Source organism: Hoplias malabaricus, chromosome 18 (genome assembly GCF_029633855.1).
Source record: "Hoplias malabaricus isolate fHopMal1 chromosome 18, fHopMal1.hap1, whole genome shotgun sequence".
NCBI classification, from domain to species: Eukaryota; Metazoa; Chordata; class Actinopteri; order Characiformes; family Erythrinidae; genus Hoplias; species Hoplias malabaricus.
Window position 1 is genome coordinate 24,906,187 of NC_089817.1, and position 15,338 is coordinate 24,921,524.

The 15,338-nt window shown below is 40.4% G+C and overlaps 1 protein-coding gene across 5 annotated transcripts in view; it reads right to left on the reverse strand.

The window, feature by feature from the left end:
• LOC136674786 (membrane-associated phosphatidylinositol transfer protein 2) overlaps nt 1-15,338 on the reverse strand; it is a 71,938-nt gene that overhangs the window by 33,814 nt on the left and 22,786 nt on the right. The gene's annotated exons all lie outside the window — the stretch shown is intronic.

Here is a 15,338-nt window from a genome sequence, read left to right on the forward strand (position 1 = left end):
CCAGCCGCCGCCTGGGTGGAGGCTCGGGTTTGTTTCTAGAGTCATGGTTCGTTGGTGGAGGCAAAAAATATTCAAATGCCCGGTTCGTATCTTGGAAAGTTTGTTAGTATAGGCGTTCATTAGTAAAGGATCCACTGTATATTCTTGTTAAAATAGCCTGTCCTAACATTTATAATAGCAAATAATCTCATGAATCTGAAACTATTCATTTAGCTGCATAAATGTGTCAGGGATGTTTCAGTCACTGCCACGTCAGCTGCATCAGACGACACCACAATCTTGGGCCTTGTCATCACAGCAAGCCAAGGCTCTGCAAATTCGCAGCTGGCACTGATAACATGGATGACTGTAACATTTACTAAATGCCAACAGTGTCTGGTGGTTGCAGATGTAGACAAGAGCCTTGAGTGATTTGTGCAATCTGGACATGAAACAACACTGGGCTATGTTGGACATAGAGTAGCCCCCAGTTTTATATGCACACACATCTTGTTAGGTTTTAGGTTATATTAACATCAAATTATTAAAATCCTTTTTTGCAGTTTGATAAAAGCAATTTTTTTTTGCAAATTGATAAAAGTACTGTAAAAATAAAATTCTATAAAAATACAAAACAATACAGCCCAAATGATTGTAGACACCCTTTATAATGAACTAGATTAAAGTGTACCCACTCTAGACATAAATGTTCAACTGCACATATGCAGCTTTTATAATGTTCTCATTAAAAAAAAAAAAAAAAAAAAGCCCTGCCAATCCATGGGTTGTAGCCGATAACATAGTGTATAGTAGCTCCATATTTAAATTGATATTTATATTGTTTTATTGTTTCTGTCAACAATTTTATAAATAAATGTTTAGACATTAAAATTAAAGTCATTAGTATGGATCCCTGACCCATTTATCCACATCACGTTTTTAAACAGAGCTCTGTTCATCTGTGTCAGTAGAGGAACTCTACTAATAATTAATAAAACTGCACCCAGAAAGCAATTAGACACTAACTCAACAAGGAAATATGAAACTTATGGCTGACTAAAAACTTTTTGACATAAAACGCACTAAGTGAATCCAGAAAACCGTTATTTTATGACCAATACTGTGCCCTATAGAGGGTGTAGGAAGACGTTTGGAATTCAGACTTTCAGACAAAGAGAACGACTTTATTACATTTTTCAGCCAAACCAGAGACACCAAAAAAGCAGACAGTCACAAAAATATATTATCCCCAAAAATCTGTTACACTCTTAGAGTGCATGGATATTTACTCTGTAAACAGGGGGAAATGATTGATACAAAAAATACGTGGCTTGTGTCTGTAGTCTCTTACACACTAAAACAACACGAGTGAAATAAGATGACTACTGAAGCTTGCATATGATCTGTGTATGAATAACTCATTCAGATTCTCACAGAAGTGCAGAGAAACACATTAATAAAAGTTTTCCTTCGAGTCTATCACAAAAATGCTAATGTGGCTAACAGACTTCAACTGTTTTTTCTCCTCAGTTTGCAACACTCTAGACCCCTTTATGTCTCTGATGGAAAGAGGCAGTCGGATTCTGTGCTTCTGAGTGCTGTAAGACTCTAAAACTCTCTCCAGCACAGGGAGAGAAGCTGTGTATGAGACAGACTTTTCCATCTTTCTCATTTATTTACATTAGTGCTGTGAACTGAAACCAGAGGATCGGTCCCCAATATGGCACCCACGCCAAAAAACATAAAAAATACAAAATCATATGACTGCAATCCATAGATAGTGTGAGCCACTCTGAAACAGCTGCACATGAGCCTGTAAACACCATGCCCAATGCCAAGCACCAGACACTGGGTTCTAAAGCCCCCAGCAGTTGGCTGTGGAGCAGTGAAACTTTGTTCTCTGGCGTGATGGAGGACAAGGAAATACTTTGTGACTAAGCTGGTGTTGGCAATCTTATTCCACCTCAGTTCCTAAACCCATTAATGTTCTTGTGGGTGGACGTTCCAACTGTAGTCCTTAAATAGGTTGTTACTGCCGCAGAAGAGGAACTTAGTCTTTACTTACACCCTTGAATTCAGAAAAAAAAAAAAACTTCAGATGAGGAAGTGCTTATAAACTGTTAAATACATGGCATACACTAGGGTGGTAGAGAGAGCTGAAACATGATCAAAATTGTGATATTCTACAGGATATAACATGTTAAATATTATGATATGACACAACGAACCATGCAAGATTATATAAGAAAGCAAACATTTGAATTCAGGTTGTTTTACAACCTCAAACGTTCATCAGTAAATCAAGTGAAGGAGCATCTATGCTTGTTGTGGGTGGCATTTAAATACTAGTCCTTTTTTAAATGCACATATTCATCCAGCTCTAGACAGCTTCTATGCCCAGAGCACCTTGAAAACATCAAAAACATCTTTTCAAATCCCTCATGCCAGGCTGGGTACAGTCGCACACAAGGCTACAACCTGCGGCGGGCTGAATATCAGCGTGCCAAACACGACTGTGACACTTTCAATGTCAGCCCCCTCCCTTTCCACCAACATCATCAGCACTGAGCCAGCCTCAAAAAAGCAACAGAATGCACACTCAGGGCTGACGTCAGCCCAACACACACACACCTCCTCCGACAGAAACACACTTCTGTCTGCAAGATGCAAACCCTTTACAACAGGAGCCGCCTTAACGCCTATCCAGCCTTCTATATGCGAGAGCAGCAGAGAGACACCCACAGAATAGGAATGAGCAGTAACACGGAGAGTGTAGGCAGAGACAGTAAGAGACACAGAGCCTGGTATAATTGTAGCTGTACATACCAATCCAAGCACATGCTATTTATAAAGCAACCCATGCATATTGTTCATACTCATGCATACAGTGTTTGGCAAGTCAAACATCACCCTCCAATCCATCTCGTGATATATCTCATACTGTGGTGATAAGGTCTGGGCTCTGATCAATCCACAGAAACAGATCCTTTGTTCTTTTCTACCTTCATATATTACTTAGTAACATCGTCTTAAAGGCTATGCATCCTTGCAGACCCACAGTACTGAGCTGTTTTCTCACTGTACAAGTGTGGACCAAAGAGAAAAAATAACTGGATTTTTTTCAGAGACTAAGCAGGAGTGGATTCCTCCAGTCTCTGAAAGATGGAAGCTTTAAGTGCTGTTTGTCTGATGGGAACCATTTGGTGGTCTATCAGGTCTCGCATAGTTGTTTTTATTCACATTCTCTCTCTCTCTCATATATATATATATATATATATATATATATAAAATCTTCTCAAAAATATATTCTGAAACATGAATAGCATGTATTTAGTGCCCAATTTGACTTGAAATTAAATGCATGTTTTGGTTTTTTTTAACCATAATGTGCATAAACTATTCACTAATAATTTATTCATTGTGTGAGTGTGAGAAAGATTAACAGAGATAAAGAGAGAAGAGTGAGAAAGAGAGGGAGAGAAGACTGTCAGCAGCTGAATGTGGCAGGTATTGGGGACAGGAAGATCCAAGTTAAGGTTGAGTGGGAGAGAGGGTGAGGGAGACAGACAGAGAAAGAAAGAGAGAGAGGGAAAGGGAGAGATAGATACAGAGAGAGGATGCTGCAGTGTGTCTGAATCTGTTCCTGTTTTACTGTGCAGCACCATCACTTCATTAAGGTGCTGACAGCTGACATCAGGCCCAACACCCGTCACCAGACCACCATGAATCCCCCACTGCATCCACGAAGCACTGCTGTCTGTGCCCTCTGCATATACACACACCCACACACCCATGACATGAGGTTTCTATGCCTTGCTCTCAGAAATTTATACCAGAAACAATTCAAAATACTATATGTTCTATTACACTCGGACTTCAACTCAGACTGGGGCGGTTAATATATTTGTATACAGTTACTTATCTACATATAAGGCTTTATTTAACTACTACTGTAAATATTATACATGCTATTTCATATATTTATTTATAAGCTGTTATATAATGAAATCATATCAACTCAAAATGGAAAGTAATCAATCTAAGTTTGAAATTAAATTTTCCATTCATCCATGCAATTTTGCACTCAATATTCAAATGCAAATTCACTAATACCGTGTACATTTGCAGTTTGGTAGACTTATAAACATTTTATTTCACGTTGCACATACATGTTTCATTTGGCTGAACTTTAATTATCATTTTGACCATTGTGGGATTAATTGGGAAATACATATTCATTTAAATAAAGCTAATACAAACGTTGAAATCTTAGTGTAAATGAAATATCAACAGAAGGACACCAAATTGCAAATGTAAATAGGTTTATTGAGTTTGAATTTTGATTTCAAACTTGCATGGATGAATGGAACATTAAAATCAAACTTAGGACTACACTGCCATTTTTTGTATTACATTTTCATTTTTGCACTGATATGCTTCCATATGTTCTTAAACAAACTCTTAATCTTAATTTATTGAATAATTTGCTACCGATACTGTCAAATGTCCAAAATGACTGCAACACAATGACAGCCGTACCTCCACACAAATCTCTCTAAGCACTACTTCCTCCATTATGTGAAATCAATCTACAATAAAACTCTTCAGAGCAAAACTACAGTGGGAGTCGCAGCGGCAACAGTCAGAAATATTAGGCTGTAAAATGTTTAAAGGTGTTACTGATATGTTTGTCTTCCAGATCTAATAATCCAACATCAGTAATATACTAATACTCTTGTGACTGAATGCAATCAAATCGCAATTAATACCATTTCAGAAAACATTGGGTACGCGGGTGTCCAATATTTTCCACAGATAATGTATATAGGCCAAATTCTAGTAACTTCAAAAATGCAATGTGAAAATGTGTAATTTAACGTGTAAGTTAACGTAATGAGAACAGGGATATTTGTTGGGTCATTAGAGTTTAGGAGAATTAATTAGAAGGATTAGACATTTTAGCTCAGGGCAATATTTAGTTATGGGATAACTGTGTGTATAAGACTCAAGTCCAGTTTCACTGCCAAACTCTGACTGTATTTAAACACAAACCAAGCATACATCCTCACCAATCATTTGTTTATTGCAAGAGAAGTAACTACATTAGAACTCCACCCCAGTCAACCCACAGCAGGCATGGTGGGCCTCTGAAAACTGTAGGCGACAGTTCGGTGGGAAGCTTGTATCGGTTTGAATTTGGCGGATATGGCTGTTTAATTGGGCCTTGATCAAATTAGTCCCAAAGAGCTTGAAACTTAATTATTGGGGAGGATACCGTTTCTCTTTCTGCTGCGCCACTGTCGGATTGCCAAGTTGTGCTCAGAGAAAAAGAGGAGAGAAAAAAAATAAATAAATAAATAAAAAATAAAGAGCTGTTTCTGGTGGTGTTTTTCTCCGTCGTTTTGTTGCACCGTATGGCTTTTGGCTCCTTCTTCATTTCAGAGTACTTATCTCCCTCAAGCGGGAGACACCACTCTGCACTCAGCTTTAATTAACTTAGAGCTAGAGCTCGCATTATCTCTGCCAATACCACCCCCCCCGCACAACCACACACACACACAAACACACACACACACACACAAACATCATTGCAGTAATGAATTTTTCCCCATTAAATATTAATAAGAGGAAACTATGAGGGGAGGGTGGCACACAGCTGAAAGCTCTATGTTTAGAGCTGGGGGCGTAATGGACAATAAAGCAGCGCTGTTCCATTTTAAGTCATTCACAAACATCGGCCGCCACAGGAAAGAAAACTCCAAGCTCTGGACCTGACTGGAGCTCGCTTTCTTGGCAGCCGATTCACTCGGCCTAGTGATAGATGCATTAGTATACTGAGACGCTGGTGCTGTCGTCCCGCCGCTTCTCGCGATCACTCAGGTTTGTTGACGGTGGAGCGGAGGGATGCCAGTGTTTCAGGATGCTCCCGTGTCTGTGTGTCCTCCTGGTTCTCTCCTTTTAGTTAATGCTGTCATAGTCAGATCTGCCGGAGTCATTAGCCACACTCTGGAAATTTTCATATTTTCTACTTTACAAACACAAAACAGTTCAAAACTAATTCCATCCCTTTCCATCTTTCCGAGTAATTGACTGCCCACCTGTCTGTCTGGACACTGATGGATGACTGTCGAGATCCTCCTCCACTCTTCAGACCAGCTGCCCACGCTCCAGCAACCACCAAGTGCCTTGAAGCTGTCCCTACACTGAAGTTCTCATGGACTACTAACTATCATCACCAGTAGATTGACCAGAGGAGGATGGGTCACCCCTTGTGAGCCTTGGTTCCTCCCAAGGTTTCTTCCTCAGCTGGGGGAGTTTTTCCTTGCCACTGTCGCCCCTGGCTTGCTCACTTGAGGGTTTTACATTTGTCTTTACATTTCATGTCAAATCTTGTCTTACTGGAATTCTGTGAAGCTGCTTTGTGACAACATCAGTTGTGAAAAGCGCTATATAAATAAATTTGATTTGATTTGATTAGCACTGCTACCGTGGGGATGAAAGACAGCAGTCAGCTGTCCAGACAGTCTTTCAGGCCTCTGTCTGAATTCTTGCAAAATTATTGTGCAGTTTCTGTATGGTTGACTTGGGAATGTATATTTGGGGTCGTTTATATAAAAGAAACATAATTCAAAATAGGTGGTTAATATGTGTTTCTGCTCCCAAGAAACCATTTTTTGAACAGTGCTGTAAAATTACGATAAATCTATTTAAATAAAATATGGCGGCACGGTGGCACAGCAGGTAGTGTCGCAATGTGAAGAACTGGTGCCCCCTCCAGGGTGTGTTCCTGCCTTGTGCCCAGTGATTCCGGGTAGGCTCCGGACCCACCACAACCCTGAACTGGGAATTATAGTGAAGCTGAGATGCTGGTGCTGTTGCCCCGACGCTTTATGTGATCATTCAGGTTTATTGATGGTGGAGTGGAAGGATGCCAGTGTTTCAGGATGCTCCTCTGTCTGTGTGTCCTTCTGGTTCACTCCTTTTAGTTAAAGCTGTCATAGTCAAATCTGCCAGTGTCATTAACCACACTCTGGAAATGTTCACATTCTCTGCTTTACATTCCCCCAAACAGAACAAAATTAATTACATGCCTCTACTTATTCTGAGTAAACGACCACCGACCTGTCCGGCTGGACACTGATAGGTGACTGACTGTCGAGCTCTTGCTCCACGCTTCAGACCAGCTGCCCATGCTCCAGCCACTTGCCTTGGAGCTGCCCACCCTACATTGAAGTTTTCATGGACTCTTAACTATTATTACCAGTAGATTGACCAGAGGAGGATAGGTCCCCCATTTGTGAGCCTTGGTTCCTCCCAAGATTTCTTTCTCAGCTCGGAGGGCGTTTTTCTTTGCCACTGTCGCCCTTGGCTTGCTTTGAGAGACTGCATTACCAATGAAAATCCAAATATTGACCTGAAAATCAAACCTGTAAAGAATTTTTTAAATCCTTTACATTTCATGTCAAAACTTATCTTTACTGGAATTCTGTGAAGCTGCTTTGTGACAACATCAGTTGTAAAAAGCGCCATACAAATAAATTAGATATGATTTGAATAGGATAAGGGTTACAGACAGTGAATGAATGAATAAATATATAAATGAATAAATAAAATAGCATGTAATTAAGATATGGCTTGGTCTCAACATGGTCTGTTGAGGTTTGATTTTTAGGTCAATTTTTGTATTTTCATTGGTAATGCAGTCTCACAATGCACACACAATTCAAATAATATTCAAAAATAGTCAACAAACAAATGCTATTGAGTATGGATAGACCAATACACAAACTGTCATTAAATTCAACAGCAAACTTGTGATACTTTAAAGTGTGACTTGATTTTTTGATCTTTTTACAGCCAATGGAATATTCTACAAAATGGGAATAAAACTACTTCAACAGCTACTTCCATATTTCAAACTTCTTGATCTTATCGAAAGTCATGAGAACATACTGAATACGCCTTGAATACACTGTTATTGCATGGCATCTTGTATCAAATCGAATGTAACCTAGGGAATTAGGGAACACAACTGGAATTTAAAACAATGCTCAATGTGCTCCTCGGTATACGGAGCTTTGTACAAGCCAGGATGCCCCTCTATCCGAGAGATAGCAGCTGTAGCCACATTTAAACCTCCGTTTGCTGCTTCCGTATGCCAATCCCCGTACCCCTTTACTGTGTCTGGCAGAAAGCAGAGATCACTTCCAGTGTCGCATGTAATGCTATTGATCACACATACTTTAAGGTGTAGATTATTTTTTTAGTTCAGATTGTTTCTTTCCAATGGGAGAGACACCAGAATATTCCGGGCCTCCTTTGAGTGAATCTCCCTGTAGTTCTTAGGGTTAAATGGTAGAGTTATTAAAATGTAATTAAGACTGGACATATCGTTATAATACTCTGAACAGAAGTTAGCCAAATAATGCTATTTACACTAAATGCCCTGTACATAGCAATATAATACTTTATACACTTAGTAAACATTAAAATAAAATCTGAGTGTTTACTGGGCTTAATTTAACTGATGGCTTTCACATCAGGTTCTGAGAAGCACAGGGGAAGGTAAGATGTCTTTTCAGATGTCGTGTCATACGCCTTTCCAGGGGCACAGCAGGAGGCAAAGGTAGCCCTATAGGAGGGTGAGGCAGAAGGTTATATGAAGGGGGTATCTAAGGGGAGAAAATGCCTGCTGTATCTTATCCCCCTCCCCAAACACCCCCAATCTTTGACTGCCTCTACCTGACCTCATTGTGGTGCACCTCCAGAGCTCATCTTCAGCAAAGGATAACAAAATCAGCAGAGTAAAAGTTACCCTGGCAACGAGCCTGCATCATCGTGACCTCTCCCATTGCCCCCCCACCTCTCTCTTTCTCTAGCTCTCTCTCTCTCTCACACACACACACACGGCAAACAAATGACTGCAGCGAGTGCCACGCTCTTGCTGATGTCATCCGTAGCCATGGCAGCCGGAGCTCAGCTGTGACGCTGTGATGGTGATGGTGGTGGAGGGTGGGTGGAGAGAGCAGAAGTGGAAAGGCAGGAGACAAAAACTGTGGCATTCTTGCTGACGAATGGGCTTCCTCATCTTCCTTCCCAAGGCTTTTACATTCCCACCCAGGCAGAACGCTCCAGAATTTTAACAAGTCACAAAGGAAATCTAACAGCAAGACTGACTGCAAACCTGAGACTCAGACACCAAAGAATATCTGTTTAACTACCCTTGAATAGTTCTAAGCTGTATTACATATAATTACTCTTCCCTTTTATTAATGTGATTTCACACTGCCGTTATCAGGATGTTTCACATCATAACATCCTTTATGTATCATCCCTGGCCTTTTTGGAGAGTTAATATATGTAAATTTGTAACGTGACATTCTGAATAACTTTGTTACAACTGATTAGAGGGTTTGAAAAAGGTAATGATGAAAATATAATGAGAGTGTGAAGCATTCTAGAACAGTGTGACTGTAGGGAAACCTTATGTTCCAGAACATAATGAATGATGGGAGCATCAGTGTGAATATAAGAACAATGGGAGTATATGAAGTATTTTATAACAGAGAATGTTGAGCATTCTAGAACAGTGCGAGTACAAGAGTATTCTAGAATTATATGAGTATAAGAAACATATTAGAACAATGGAAGAAAAGGAGTATTCTAGAACAGTGAGATACTAAGGACTATTCTAGGACAGTGTGAGTATAAGAAACACATTAGAAAAATGTGATGAAAAAGAGCATTCTAGAACACTTTGGAGATAAGTATTTTAGGACAGCATGAGAATAATGAGTACTATGGAACAGTGTGAGTACAAGGCGTATTCTCGAACAGTGTGAATACAAAGAGTATTCTAGAACAGTGTGAATACAAAGAGTATTCTAGAACAGTGTGTACATAAAGAGCATTCTAGAACAGTGGCACTACAAGGAGTATTCTACAACAGTGTGAACATAAGGAATATATTAGAACAGTGTACAAGGCATATTCTTGAACAGTGTGAGTACAAAAAGCATTCTAGAACAATGTAATAAATGTAATATATAAACAATGTAATATATATAATAAATATAAAAGCTGGGAGCTGTCGAGTATGGTGTGAAAGCTGGGGGAGCATTTTACAACGGCATGATTGGGGTGAACATTTCTGAACAGTATTACTGCTGGGAGTATCCCAGACAATGTGAATAGAAAAAGCTTTCCAGAATTGTGTAAAGTGGTAGAGCAATGTAGAATGCTGTAAACAAGAGCTGGTATATGAGTATTGATGTGGCACAGTGGATGTGGCACAGCAGGTAGTGTCGCAGTCACACAGCTCCAGGGACCTGGAGGTTCGATTCCCACTCCGGGTGACTGTCTATGAGGAGTGTGGTGTGTTCGCCCTGTGTCTGTGTGGGTTTCCTCCGGGTGACTGTCTGTGAGGAGTGTGGTGTGTTCTCCCTGTGTCTGTGTGGGTTTCCTCCGGGTGACTGTCTGTGAGGAGTGTGGTGTGTTCTCCCTGTGTCTGCGTGGGTTTCCTCCAGGTGACTGTCTGTGAGGAGTGTGGTGTGTTCTCCCTGTGTCCGCACTGGTTTCCTCCAGGTGACTGTCTGTGAGGAGTCTGGTGTGTTCTCTCTGTGTCTGCGTGGGTTTCTTCCGGGTGACTGTTTGTGAGCAGTGTGGTGTGTTCTCCCTGTGTCTCCTCCGGGTGACTGTCTGTGAGGAGTTAATTTGTTCTCAATGTGTCAGCATGGGTTTCCTCCGGGTGCTCCGGTTTCCTCCCACAGTCCAAAAACACACGTTGGTAGGTGGATTGGTGACTCAAAAGTGTCTGTAGGTGTGAGTGAGTGTGTGTGCTGCCCTGTGAAGGACTGGCGCCCCCTCCAGGGTGTATTCCTGCCTTGTGCCCAATGATTCCAAGTAGGCTCTGGACCCACCACCACCCTGAACTGGAAAAGCGGTTACAGATAATGAATGAATGATATGAGTATTGATGATGGCCTACTTTTAGACGCTCATTTAATTTTCAGTCATATAAATTTTCAGTCAGTTCAGTCATATAATTTTTCAGTCAGTTCAGTCATATAATTTTTTTTTACTCTACAGTTTAGGCTTTGACAATTCCCCCAGTTGTTAGGTGTGACTAATTTTGCTACCAAGGCTTCCTCACAGACATAACTTAAGACAACTACCACATCTAACAATCACTGGATAGCTCAACACACTTGGAGAACACTAAATGCCCAAATATGTTACATGACCAAACAGATGTCTGCATTGACTAGCATTATGTTGACTGATGGGGGAAGGTTTATGAAATGTATGAATGCAAAATCTGTTTTAGTCAAATTAGCCATTCTGATCTCTACTGAAGCATGCTGGCAGTGACACTAAATATGTCGGCTTATACTGTAGGTTGCTGTAGCAGCAAGAAATATTTACCTCTGCTTCCCTACAATCATTCTGAATCATAGCAGTGAGCTAATCACACAGCCTCACACCATCAGGAGATATCTGCACACAGGCAGCCAAGCCAGAGAAAGCTTTTAATACTACAGCAAAAGGGTCACTCTGCTACTGTGCCCAAGAGCCAAGCTGCGTGCACTTCCTGCACACAGTCATTAGGCACCGACTTGTCACACAGGACACAACAGATGGCTGCTACACATTTATAACATTGCTGTGAACACAAAAAAATAAAAAGGACATCCAACCAAAAATTAACTTCATCAAGGACAACATGCTTTAGTGTGTGCACTGTTAGGACATAACTTGACATGAATAATCAAAGCAGACAGAATGTAATTGTATTGCTCCATAGAACATAACACCAACAAGTCCAGACAATTACAGAACTGATCTTGGAGTTGGCGGATATTGTGGATGAAGCAGACACTACTGAAGCTGTTTTTTTAAACATATTATATTATAATGGGTAAATTAAGTTTGGAAACATAAAGGACTACATACCTAAATTAGCAAATGCAAATGCCAAATGCCCTCTCCCTTTGGTTAGGACTTCAGGAGCTGAACTGAAGGCCTAACACATCAGATCAACCATCAACATAACCAGGAATGGAAGGTGCTTAAAAAAATACACAGTGTGTTCTAAAACACTGCAATTAATTACACAACAAAAGTGCAAACTGCAATGTTTACTGCAGCAGTCAGGTGTTCTGCAGGATTATCCATTCCTGAAGAACACATTCAATGCTAACCTTGAATATTGTCTCTTTATTTCAACAGAATAATACAAGCAACACAAATTCTTCTCCAATATAACAGTATAACATCTAAAATAACAGTAGATACTCTGATTTACTCTCTGTCCTGATGAGTAAGCCAACAAAATAACATTAGGAAGCACCTTGAGTTTGTAATGTTCTCGCCAGACATTGCCAGCTATGTTTAGCTATGTTTAGTTACTTGCATCAACTTCTTTTCTGGTCTATGAGATCAGTAGGAGGATTTAAAAACAGTACATGATGCATTATCATTATACCTCCTACATGCAGTTACTGACTGTGTCATGCATATTGTAACATTACAATGCAAACTGTGAACCTATTATCATGAATGGAACACTGAAAGTGTATCTTTACACAACTATTGTTGATTACTTGACAAGGTACATTTTAAACCATATTGGGAAATTTAAATCGAGCAATAGGGATGAAACTAAACCTGGCCTAATGCTATCACTGTTTTAAGTCTAATATTTATTAAGTGCAAGTCCTTGCCTGTGGGGTTTTTTTAACCCTGGGGAAACACAGTGCACAGTGTAGGATTCTTCCTCAGGCTGCTTCTCTGTGCTGTCTTGCCTGTCTGACAGCTGGCTTGACATGATGCTAATTAACCTCTTAAACCTACTGAGAGTGCGCTGAGCCTGTGGGTGGGCCGGCGAGACCTTCATCCCTCTTGGAGCAGGCAGCCCACGTGTGCCACCACAGTCACGACCTATTCTCCAGACTCCCTCAGTGCAGACGAGCGGGAGGAAAGACTTGACCTGTCAACTCCTGGAACCTATGGGCATTTTAATCACTCTTGCTTTTTCAATTTATATCGTAAAACAAGCAAAATTAGTATATTGCATTGGTTGTTTTTAGACTATTATAAAATGGCAGCTGGTTTCAGAGGTGAGCTGTAGCTGATAGCTCAGTTGAGTATGAATTAGCATTACGCTTTTGGTAGAAGAGTTTTATAACTCTGTAGTATTTTAAAATACAGCTCTCCATAGATTTGCACTCAATAACAGACTTATAATTTTAACCTGAAAGATAGGACATTCATTATATTTGGCAATACCCCTATATAAACTTTATTCAAATATCTGATTAAGTACACAATCTAAGACTGGTCTAGACAAATAATATCAATCAAATACTGACATGAATCAAAACAAATTCCATATAAAGTACATATATATATTTGCACATATGCACATTCAAGGGCTTTTCTGCTTGGGGCTCTACCAGCGTGTCAACTGGCTCATTTCATTGATGGACTCCTCCCTTATATGGCCTCTTTCCTAGTAACCCTTTATATTCAAATGACTGAAGCTATGTTTAGTCAGACCAAGATATGTTTTCAGGAACATACAACCTGATTAACATTTTCTCCCATTTCAGCTCAGGTCACATTTTCATCAACCTACAGTACAGACCCGGTGTCTGGGCCCAGCCCTAGAGGGAGAAACATGGAGATATTTCAAGTACAGGTCTGTCAAGTTATGCTAGCTGAAAGCTGAATGGCTTCCTGGCAGAGAAGAGGCCAAAACAACTTGGATGACACATAGGTGTAGTGTTGTCTTGCAAATTGCTTTCCTTCCCTTCAAAATAGCCACAGCCATTCCAATCCCATTTCACTTCACCGAGTCCCCTCTCGAGATAGCTTTGCTTCCAAATGTCATTGTGAAACCTATTCCTTCTGGAACAAACACTTCATTAAAAATTAGATGCTGGACTCAGATCAGGATAAAAAAGGATAACCTCTTATTATGGAGCCCCTCTGAACTGTTTACATATGCAGATCACACAACTGGTGTTGTAAGCTCCTATTGATTGATTGCTATTGATTGTTGGTGACGGCTGATGGCCATCAGCACTTTTCATCTGTTGCCGTTCTCAGCGTGAGCTCACGGGAGAAGGGAGGGGCTGTCTGCTTCGTTCCCAGCATGCTCTGAGCTTCATCACCAGGATCCAAATGAACATCAGTGACATCTGCTCTCTCATGACTGAGAAACAGCTAGGGAACTGAATGTAAAAGGGACGATTCAGGAAATTAATGCTAATGGTTAACAGCAACATTATGCTATACAGCAACACCAGCCTTCTCCTGTAGCCACGCTCCAAGCAGAAGTGACGTTTCATCTTTCCCTGGTCCCAGGATGAGCTTACTGTAGAAGATTATGGCTGATTGTCTATTCCCAGCATGCTCTCATCAGAACCATATGAACATTCAAGACATCTGCTTTCACAGAACAGATGTTGAACCCTGAACTTCAGGTGTATTACAACCAACCTATGTGACATTACACTAAAACGGAACATTAGCGTTCATGCTCAGCCTCAAAACAATATGACTATAAAGATAGCATGATGCTACAGTATATATAAAAAACAAACATAGACGTTACCCATATTACTGCTGAAACCACTTCCTGAGAGCACATTACTGCTGTACTGCTAACTATTTTAGCTCCCAGTTCTGAACTCCATCACAGGAACCCAAAATAACATATGATTTCTTTACATTGAGGTCTTTTTATTGTTTTTCAGTCTTTCCATATATAATTGAAAAAAATCGGTTGTAAAATTATGTAACCGACTTTTATTTTAGCTGTCCTCGCCATTAACGTTGGGCTATATAACGGTCATACCGTACACCACGGTATGTAAAAATGTGGTTTGTATCTAGAAATAAGGGTGATGTATCAAAATTATGATGTGTCTAGTGTGTTAAATTTCTGTTCAATGTCTGTTTAGTTAGTACATGATAAAATAACGGGCATTTAAAAGAGTCACAGGGAGGGGGCGCTGTAGGAGCTCACTGACGGCTGATGTCATGCTCTGACAACAGGTGGGGGAAAAACACAAGCCCAGTAGCCCACCGCAGTTGTGAGTTCAGGTAATACATATCCAGTTGAAGCAAAGCTGAAAACAGATAGCAACACTCCAAAGACCCTTCCCTGGACTTTGTGCTCACAGATACGTGGCAGATCTGCGCCCTAGTTCCCTGTAGTTGCTTTAGTGGTTATCCTGTTAGCTCACTTATCTATGCCTATAGAAGGAAAGTGGTGGCGCTGAGCTGAACATTTTAAAGTTTTTCATCATCCGTACAATCCCCCTGAAGCAACACCACAAACAGTAAAACATAGT